Source organism: Chrysochloris asiatica, unplaced genomic scaffold, assembly GCF_000296735.1.
Source record: "Chrysochloris asiatica unplaced genomic scaffold, ChrAsi1.0 scaffold00299, whole genome shotgun sequence".
Lineage (NCBI taxonomy): Eukaryota > Metazoa > Chordata > Mammalia > Afrosoricida > Chrysochloridae > Chrysochloris > Chrysochloris asiatica.
This window is the reverse complement of record NW_006408817.1, coordinates 677,292-687,471: the sequence shown is the minus strand read 5'-3', so window position 1 is coordinate 687,471 and position 10,180 is coordinate 677,292. Positions and strand designations below refer to the sequence as shown.

At 42.1% G+C, this 10,180-nt stretch overlaps 1 protein-coding gene and 1 pseudogene across 1 annotated transcript in view; one reads left to right on the top strand and one right to left on the bottom strand.

Moving 5' to 3' along the window:
* The first annotated feature begins 5,815 nt into the window (after nucleotides 1-5,815).
* FAM60A (family with sequence similarity 60, member A) overlaps nucleotides 5,816-10,180 on the top strand; it is a 37,578-nt gene continuing 33,213 nt past the window's right edge. Inside the window, exon 1 of the mRNA XM_006874748.1 lies at nucleotides 5,816-5,894. The gene's annotated coding sequence lies outside the window, so the exon portion shown is untranslated. The remainder of the gene's footprint in view (nucleotides 5,895-10,180) is intronic.
* On the bottom strand, nucleotides 6,798-7,121 carry LOC102829929 (annotated as a pseudogene).

Genomic DNA, 10,180 nt, shown 5'->3' with positions numbered 1-10,180 from the left:
GAACCACTGACCTTAAGGTTCGCAGCCCGATTCGTAACCACTACGCTACCAGAGCTCCTTACACTAAAGCCCTGCTATATTGACAGTACATTGTTGTTTTTCTTAAGTGCCATCGAGTCGATTTCGACCCATAGCAACCCTGTGTAGGGTTTCCAAGGAGCAGTTGGTGAGTTAGAACCACAGACCTTGCAGTTCAAAAGAATTTGCAGCCTGATCATTTGCTCACAGCACCACACCAGGACTCTTAAAATACACTAATTAATGTCTCTGTCATCTGAAACATTGAAACTAACAACTCTGATTTTTCTCACTTAAGATTTAAAAAACAAAACAAAACTAATATGGTGTTGGTGGTGGTTGGGCGTGGTGGTTGTGTGCTGTTGAGTCAGTTTTGACTCCTAGTGACCCTGTATTGGGTTTCTGAGACTGTAAGTCTTTACAGAAGCAGATGGTCTATTCTTTCTCTTGCAAGGTCAGATTGGAACTGCTGGTCTTGTGGTTAGCAGCCCAACTAGTAACCCTCTGTGCTACCAGGGCTTTCTATAACTTGTTGTTGTAATAGACAATAATTCAAATCCTTACATATATTTAAAAAGTTAAATATCTGCAAATTATCCAATATTTCTAGATTTCTAGATATTATGTCCTCAGAGATATTAAAAATAACAACCCAACAGGTTTTCTTTGCCCCTGTTTTTTTTTTTTTTTCTTGTTCATATTCATCTGTTGATTATGTGGCAATAATGACTTGAATAAATGGAACAGGGATTATTCTAAAAAGTGAATTTTGTGGTTGAAGGATCAATTTCTTACTGACTTTGCTGTTGTTGGTAAGTGCCATTGACTTGGTTCTGACTGATAGTGTTTCTGATTATTGAGTGGTACATTTGAACTGCTGACCTTGTGATTAGCAGTCTAGTGCTTATCTTACAGCACCACACCAGAACCCCCATTATAGACATTAAGAAGGACAAGTTTCTTATCAGATATATATTGATGAAACCAATTATAACCTAATCATAGGAGTTTCTGTATGAAATAGACTTACCGAGTACAACTGTTTCTATAGGCAACTCCCATATTGGTAAGACCTAAGTGCTGACTTCTTTCATTATCAGACTTCAAACATCTTTTCCTTCTAATGTTACTGATTTATGACATATTCAGTCAAAGACATGATTCTTCTAGTCATATCTTTCTACTATTCCAGTACTTGCTTCTCTGTAAGACCACGTTCTAGAGTTTCTACTTACTGACTAAATTCTCCTCTCCTCAGTTTTCCATTTAATCCTACAAATTCAGCTTCACTTCAAGGATGCTTTCTTTTCGCCTCCAGATTAGATTAAATTGTCTTGTCATACATACATGGTTAGGTGCCACCCCTCAGGACTTTATCGTCTTTTATTTCTTAAAGTTTTTAATTATATCTGCATGGCTATTTGGAATACTTGCCTGCCACATTCCATGAGGCACTGTCTGCATTGCTCATCATTTTAGTGTCAGAGCCTGGCATATAATAGATACTCAATAAATATTTGTTACATGATTGAATAAATAAATGAAAGAATTCATGTCCAAGTACAAATCCCAACCTCTCCAAACACAACGAGAAAATCCCACTCCGAAACTTGAGGCACTTACTTATCTCATGGAAAGTTAGATTTATAGAGTTTGAGGGAGTTTAAAGGTTAGCTAGCTTTATTATAATTCACTGAGTGGAATTATTGAAGAATGGTGCTTTTTGGCTTTTTTTGTGGGTTTTGTGTATTGGTTTGGTTGGTGTGCATGTGAATACCATTAGTGATGAGGCGTTGTCTTCTTAAGTATCTGGAACATTAAACTATTACTATGTTTAGAATTTAAAAAAAAGTTTTTTACATTTAGCTAGAATTTACTTTCTTGTGATTTTCAATACTATTTCTGTTCCAAAGTATAAAAGAAGAAGTTCATTCATTCTTCTAATAACAGTTCTTTAGCTAGTCAAAGATTGCTATGTTGCTCAGGCTAAACATGCTCCCTCCTTCAATTATTGCTTCTATGCTGTGTTTCCCAGCTTCCTTCATAATCCTGGTTTACTCTGCTAGGAACTCGTTCTCTTTTATCAATGTTCTTCTTAAAATAAAAATATTTTTATTACTTGTACTTTTATCTTTTAAAAGTGTGCTATTCAAATACTTTAAGATCATGATGAATCCGGAGGTTACTCTTTCTAAGAATGAATTTGTGATCATTCTTTAGGTCTTTAAGTGCAGAAACTTGAAAAGTACATTTTTGAATAAGTAATAGATACCATTTTCTGGCAGCTGCCAACGGTTGTTGGAGGATTGGGATATTTTAGATCACATAACCAATTTCATACCATAGTGTAAAATTGTCTGACTTGTTCTGACCACTTGCTTATTTGAACTTCAAAAGGATTTAAACAAATAAGTAACAAAATACTGTACTTGCTTTGGTGTGAGGAAAAGAGCTTTTGATTTAGTCTTATGTTATTATCTTCTAAGGAACTGATCCCAATGTTTAATGATAATAATCAACTTTTTCCTGGGCTCAACAAAAGATGTTTTGATGTGGTACCTGCCTCAGATGAAGAGATCAGACTTCATTTAAAAAATAATCATTAGTGTGGGGGAAAAGGAGGAATGGAAAGAAGAAACACAGGGAGGAAGTCTAAGTGATGTTACATTGAGGGGATTACAATCCAGATGAAATGAAGTTTAGGATTTGTTGAATGTAAATCTGATGATCTGGTCTGTAAACCCCCACTCAATTCACAACAAAAATTAAAAAAAAAAAAAAATCATTAGTTTGACTTATTGCAAACTTTACTAAAGTGTTGTTAATATTCTTTGTTACCAAGCAAAAATTATCCTTTTCAATCTTTGATATAATTTTTCCTCTATTATAAGAACATTATAATAAAATGTAAAGTTGGTGACATCAATTAAATATCAAAAGAGGATAATAAATTCTACAGAAGCAAAATAGCATATAAAGTAGATTTACATAGAAGGAAACTCCGAGAGTTCAGATGGCTTGAACCTTTCGAGGTAGAAATTGGTTGACTGTCTGGATGACAATTATTAAATACTTCCTGAATGAATGTTCAAATATTGAACTGTAATATATTATAGGCAAGATAGTTGGTTTGGTCATAATATCTGGTTACTTAGCTTTTTTTCTATTTCAATATTTTTGTGAACTAATGAGTTCAACATGGCACTTTTGTATTGAAAAATACTGAGACATTTTCCTAGCCTGGTTTAATTCAATCTCCTGTAACCCAAATTTAGATTTTAATTGTCTTTCTCTTTTTTATATTAAAAAATTCACTTGGGCTGTTAGGTAGGTAATAGTATTTTTAGTATCCCATAAATAAGCTATTGGCCCTGGATAAGGCCAGTCATACAACCATTCAAGTAACAAAATGAACAAAAGAACCTTTGGAATGCACCAGGTTGTACAAAAATAGCAGGTGGTTGTTAAAAAAAAAAAAGATCAAGGAATTCTAATTTCTCATTAAAAGTTTTGTTGCTACTTTTTCTACAAAAATTACCGGGATTGCTTCTTGACCTCTACTTTAGCAGAGGAAATATTGCTACATGATATTAGTTCGGTAGATCTCAAGCTTCCATGCACTTTCTTATGGAAACAGTATATTATTCTAACATTTCTATAATGCTTGTACATTTGAAGCCATTCTATTTTTGTAATTAAAATGTATATTATTTACATAAACATTCAAGAGAAAACGCATTCAAGGTACACTTTTATATTTATTGTAAGCAATAATCGAAGTTAAAGAAATGTTATGATACTTGCAATTTTCACACCTTGAATAGCATATATTAATTAAAATGTATTTTTGGAGGATGTCATAAACTATTAAGTATGTGAGATAACCCAGGCATTCTCTTTAAAAAGAAGGTAGGAATTTATGGTAGGGTTCAGTGTGCCACCAATGAAAACCCAGAAATAATTACTAAGCCTATTTATGCTTATTTATTATACAAGGTCAGCAGTTCGAAACTACCAGCTGTTCTGCGGGAGAAAGATGAGACTTTATGCTCCTGTAAAGATTTAGAGCCTCGGAATCCCTGCACAGGGTCGCTATGTGTCGGAACCGACTCCACGGCACATAACCACCAACACCATTATATAAGGATAAGGATGGCATTGTTTTTAGTCAAGGTGATTATGACCTCCAAACTCATTTTAGGTCAAATGCACAAATTGTAAACTAAAGCAAAACTGTTTTGGCTTGAGATACATCTACAGCAAACTTTAAAATGTCCATTGACTTACTATTTCTCAGTTACTCAGAATCTGCTACCTGTTCTGCACTGTTATAGTCACGGGGCTATAAGAATGATTAAGAGATACAATATGACATTTAGAGAGAGGCGTCAGTTTTTACTATTTTACAGATATTAAAAATAATTATCATGTACAATTACACGAATAATATTATAAACAACCTTTAAAAAACCACAAAACAGAAGACTTCAGAAGTGGGATTTTACTGAATGTACTAGGAATTGGCTGTTGAATTAAATTAGCGTTTCACAAGTATCTATTTAAATCCATATTGTTGACATTACAGTGAAAGCAGTGAAACTTGTCAGCAGATGATTAAGTTTTATGGTTGATGTTCACACTTTTGTAGCTTGGGACCAATATCAAATTTCTGGGATAAACATCCTCTCTCTCCACCCTCCTTGCATCATTAAACAGGGTTTCTCTGCTTGATGGAGTAAGTTTGTCCCCAGAATTAAGGTCTATCACAATAATTCTTTTTCACTTTCCATTTATCAGGTTTTTTGCTGGCGCTAGAAGTGTTTTTAAATTTTAAGTGGCTGGTTTATGATACATCCCAAAAGGAAAAGTTTTGAACCCCTTGCCACCAACCTCCTAAGACTACCAGTTAGTGTTATTATTTCTGGGTGAGTGGAACATCCTTTACAGGCAGCTGGAGGAGGTATGCACGTCCCTAGATTACGGGTTTTCCAATGACTAGTCTTTTGAGAAAGCGGCACTGTTCACACCGAAATTAACAACCATTCAACTCCGACAGGCTTGAAATTTTACAGCCAAAGTGGAGGGAAGAAAAAATACATTGGTATGGGTTGGGTTACTGTTTGAGATGGGCCGGCGGGAGTCAAAATGGGATTTTATAAAACAACGCATTATAACCTCAGGCAAAATAAATCTGCTGCCCCTCCCCCCCCCAAAAAAGCTTCAAAAACCCAACTTTAAACAAAAGATAGAGACAGAGAAATTCAGGAAGGGTGTTTATAAAATCACCTTTCCTCTTCATTCAGGTCAGAAACAGGTTACAGGTGTGAAAATTTTACAGACATAGCCTTAAAATTTTTTTCTCAATGCGAAATGGTTCGTCCTCTGAACCTCTGGGTGAAAAGCGTGTAATCGCGTTCTCCCTTCGTGGCTAACCTTTCCGCCTTTCCCATCCCGCCCCTCCCCCTGAGCCATCGTCTCTAGCCAGGGGCCGTTTGTTTATGTGACGTTCGCCGTAGTAAGCAGTCCCCGCCCCGTTTCTCTCTGGCTGCCTATTTTCCCGCGCCGCGGCGCTTCTCCCCTTAAAAGGACAATAGAGGCCCCGGGAGCGCGCGCGGCCGCTGGGCCGTCTCCCTTCCTCAGTCCTCGACGCGCGCGCCCCCGCATGCAAATGAGTTCGATTCAAGAGAATTTTGTAGCGGAACCCGCGCGTGCGCAGAAGGAAAGCGGAATCGACACCTTCCCGGCCAGTGGTAGCAACTGCTGAACTGCAGGAGACAATCTTTCTAGACAAGGGAGTTTGAGGAGGAGGGGGCTGGTCTGGCGTGCACTCCGCACCTCGGGAACGTTTTTGCGCGTGAAACGGCTGCTTTTGGAAGGTGAGTGACTCCTAACAATTACTCTGCTGCAAAACTGTTTCACGAGGCTTTGATTTTAGTTTTTTTCCCCCTTCCTCTCTTTTTACCTCGCCCACCTCTTCCAGTCGCTCCACATACATACATACACACAGGAAGTTTTGTCTTGGAGACCGCATTGCTAGGAGCGCTGCTTTCGTTATCTTCTGACCCCACATTCTTTTGTATGCTTATGTTTATTGTGCAGTTTTAAATGGGGGAGAGTATTTGAAGCAAACCAAAAAGTCTTGGGGTGGGAGAGTGAGTGGAGCCTGGAAAGAATTGAGGACTCGCTGGAGTTGAGGCATCCACGTTGAAGGTGACAATGACTCCTCAGGCGCAGCGTTCTCGGACTAAAAGGAGTTTTTCATGGCTGAAAGGCCCAAGAGAAAAGCTACTTGCTGGCAATTGCTGAGCGGTCTCCGATCGGTGCATCCGCGTGGGCGCCAGCCCCGGTAATGGTCGTGCGCCGTTGTTAAACCTCGTGCCTTAGTTTATTGCATCTCCTTGTGCGTGTCGTGATAAGGGGGGACAATAAGCACCATTCTCCCGAAAACTTAAGTTGTGCCATCGTCTACTTCCGAGCTGGCGGGGGTTGGGGGGGGGTGGCTCCGCTCGGCTTTTGCGGGGGTAAGTGCTGGGGCTTGCAGAGGGCAGGCGGCGTGGCGTTATTTGCTCAACTTGGGAGGGATGCGGAGGCGACAATGAGAGCAACACGCGGCCGTTGGCGACCAGCCCCGGCTGGCAATGTCTGCTCTGCTAGAACCGCGCCCATGGAGCTTTCGTGTCCGAGGTTTCCTTGGAGTCTGAAGTTTTGTTGCCAATTTATTCACCTGTAGCGTGGTGCGGGCGCTAGGGCGAGGGCTCTCTAGGGCGGCCGTCTGCCGTTTACGATGGCCAGCTACGGCCAAGTTGACTTGGGATGGAGGCAGTTGCGTTGTCTGCTCGGAAGGAGTGAGTGAACTCCGGTGGACACGGTTTTTTGTGCTCAACATGACACACCACGTGCTTGGTTCGGGCTGCGACCTGGGCTGCAGGCGGACGTTTGTGTGGCGGTCCGGCTCCCAGTAGCCCGGAGGTGCGGTTGCTGTCGGGTAGGTCCTGCCGGCAGGACAATGATTTGCTGGTGATGGCGTCTTGCCAGTTTAAAAAGCAGAGTGAAAGTCGCCAACTCTTCGCTTGCATGGGGAGGGTAGTTCGGGCATTTCTCATCAAGGACATTGCAAAACTTTGATTAAACCAGTCCGTTTCCAAGGAAAGCATCGAAGGACTGGGAGAGCTCTTGACTTTCGAGGGTCGGGGACCGGACTTTTCCCCGCGGTGGTCACCAGTGTCTTGCCCCTGAGAAACCACCCGACATCCTTGATGCTGCACGTAGGCAGCGCCGGGCTGGACAGAAAACAAAGAGCTGCATGTGCTGGTGCGGGCCACGCTGGCTCTTCGGGCGACCGCTGGGGCCGAGGGCCTCTTGGTCGGGACCCTCCGAAGTTCGGATGAGCTGAAGAGGGGCTTTTGTCCCTCAGCTGCTCGTGGGGAAACTTTGGCTGCGCTACTTGTGTGAGGTGCCATGCTGGTGCGTGGGGAGGCGGCATGCTTCCCTGCTCTGGGCGAGCGGACTAAGAGATGGGAGCCCTCGCGGCCCCCAGCCTTTCATCCTGTACCCGGGAGCCCGCTGCCGCGGCGACCGAGGGGTCAGAGTGTGGCCGGGAGCTTTCGGCCCGTTAACCGGAGCCCGGGAGTGTGTGTCTGGGAGGTCTGTGGATTCGCCTTTGAAGTCGAACTGTTGCCATGTTTGAATTACGTCAGGGCAAAGCCATGAGGAGGAACAAGCCCCGGCAGCGCAGCGTGCGGGAGGCGCGGCCTGCGGGAGGCGCCGGGCCGGGGCGGGCGCGGGGGCCCGTTGTTCCGGCGCAGGTGAGGGAGGAGGGTGCCCACGCGGTTCACCTCCAGCTGCCCTCGCCTGGCCTGCAGCCCTCGAGAGGAACTTTCTTCCGGATCGTGTTATTTACCAACAAATTCACCAGAGAGCATTTCTATTTGCTGGCTTAGTGTCTCGGCCGTCACCGTGTGTGGGAGGAGGGGGGGAGCGCAGTTTTGGGGAGACCCGAGGGCCGAAGGACCGGAGGTGGGTGGAGCATTTTGTCGCTTTCGGAGAAACCGGTAGGTGCGAGGAGCACCTCCCCAGACTTCTGCATCCCCCACCCGGGTCTGGATCGTAAGTTCAGGAACCCAGCCCCGACGACACCAGAAAACCACCGTGGGGGGAAGTTTCGGGGCTCGAGCTGTCGCTACTAAGGGAAGTGAGGACTGTGGCCGAATTGTGCGTGCCGCTGTTTTCTTTGTGTGTTTTCGCGTGGGAGGGGGGGGTTCGGGAGGGGCTGCCTTTCTTTTGGTTGTAGGGCGAGGTTGGTTTCTGGGCTGGCAGAGTTTGTTCTGGTAACTATGACCCCAGTCGGTTTCTTTGTTTTTATTTTCTCTTTCTGCCATTTACTACAGGCTTTTCGAAGATTAGAAATTACTACTTAGCCAAACCTGGACCCTCTCCAAGACAGCTTTATCCTAGCAGTTTTTCTCCCCACGCCTTATATTGTCCTAAAGAAGGTTAAGAAAACGATTTTTTCCTTTTCCTTTTTTTTTTAAATACTTAAAAAAAACCAAAAAACTAATTTGACTGTCATTAAAAGTACACTGAAAACACCTGTTTTTGAACTGGAGTTTGTCAGAGTTGCCAAGCTTTTTGATGTTTGTTGCAAAACTGAAAATTTAGGTTGCTCAATCTAAGTTAAAACCTAGGTGTTGGGTTTTGGTGGCATTTAAAGGATTTATATGATTTTCTTGTTGTTAAGTGCCACCTAGTCGGTTTCACCTCATATCGTATAGGGTTTTCGAATAGTGAGTTTGAACAGCCAAACTAGTAGTCCAGTGTTTCTGCAGATAATTTGGAGGAGGACGGGAATCTATTTCAGTGTTTGGTGATTATTCACTGTATGGTCTTAGGCTGACCTTCTTAAAGTAAACCCATTGAGAGTTGAGCCCTTTAGAGATTTTATAAGGGTTTGGGGAGGAAGCTGCTCCAGAGGAAATGGCTTAGGGTAATGGCTAGCTAACCCTGCTAGCTTTTTCCTAGTGCTTGTGAAATGGGGTTGATCTCTAATCTCTGTTTATCCCTCCTAAATTTTCTTTTCAAGCTAACTTTTTTTTTTTTTTAAACTGGTCCTAGGCATAGCTCAAAAATTAATTCTGGTGTGATACATGGATGCTTCTTTGGTATATGGGGTTTACCTGTAGTCTAGACATCGGGTAAGCAAAATCATATCTATTGCTTTCCTTCTGATTTGTCTTGTAATTTGAATGATGTTTAATGGTTAGACTCTAAAAGTAGTGGTTACTGGAAAATACGTCTCTTTAAATGCCCTGCCCCCACTCAACAAGCAATCCATACAAGTTGAAATCCATTTGGTGGTGGTGTTTTTTTTTTCATTGTTACTAAATAAGCACACAATTCTCCCAGACTTTGGTTGATCAAGTTACAAATACTAAGAGGCAACCAATGCTAGTAATGGTACATTTCTAAAGTGAATAGAAAGTGAGAGAATGTCAAGAAAATGAGAAAATTTGGAGTCAGTTACTTTATGACTTTCCTGTGAGCTTTATTCTCTTGGAACTGTGTTTTAAGTGTACATGAGCTATTTTGCAAATACCCTGTGAAATATTTTGATTTTTTTTTTTCTTAAATAGTATTTTATAGCTGCTAAAGGTGTAGAATTTCAATATTTGGATAAATTTCAAATACAACATACAGAACTTAATGATTTTTAATAGTACAATGGAAAATTGCAAGGTGAACTGTTGGATTAACACTGGACTGCTAACCACCGGGTTGGAGGTTCAGACCCAACAACAGCTCCCTGGAAAACCCTGTTTGTTGCTGTATAAGGTTTCCATGGAGTGGCTGGTGAGCTTGATCCTCTGACCTTGCATTTCAAACCGACCTTGCAGTCCAGCGCCACCAGGACTCCTGGGAACCCTTTACTGCGTTGCTGTTAGTTGACTTCAGACACTTAACAATAGCAACAAGTTGATGTTAGAAAAGTCACAAAGACTCGAGTTCTGTTTATTTCCTCTATTTTGCATAATTAGCAGGAGTTTGGAGACAATAAGTTCAGTAAGTGGTGAATTCTAAAACTTCAGTGGACAGCTGGCCACAAGGCTGCTTGTTTCACAGTGTTCCTCATTATGTAGATCTGGAACCTGGGTGGTCATTCTCCCCC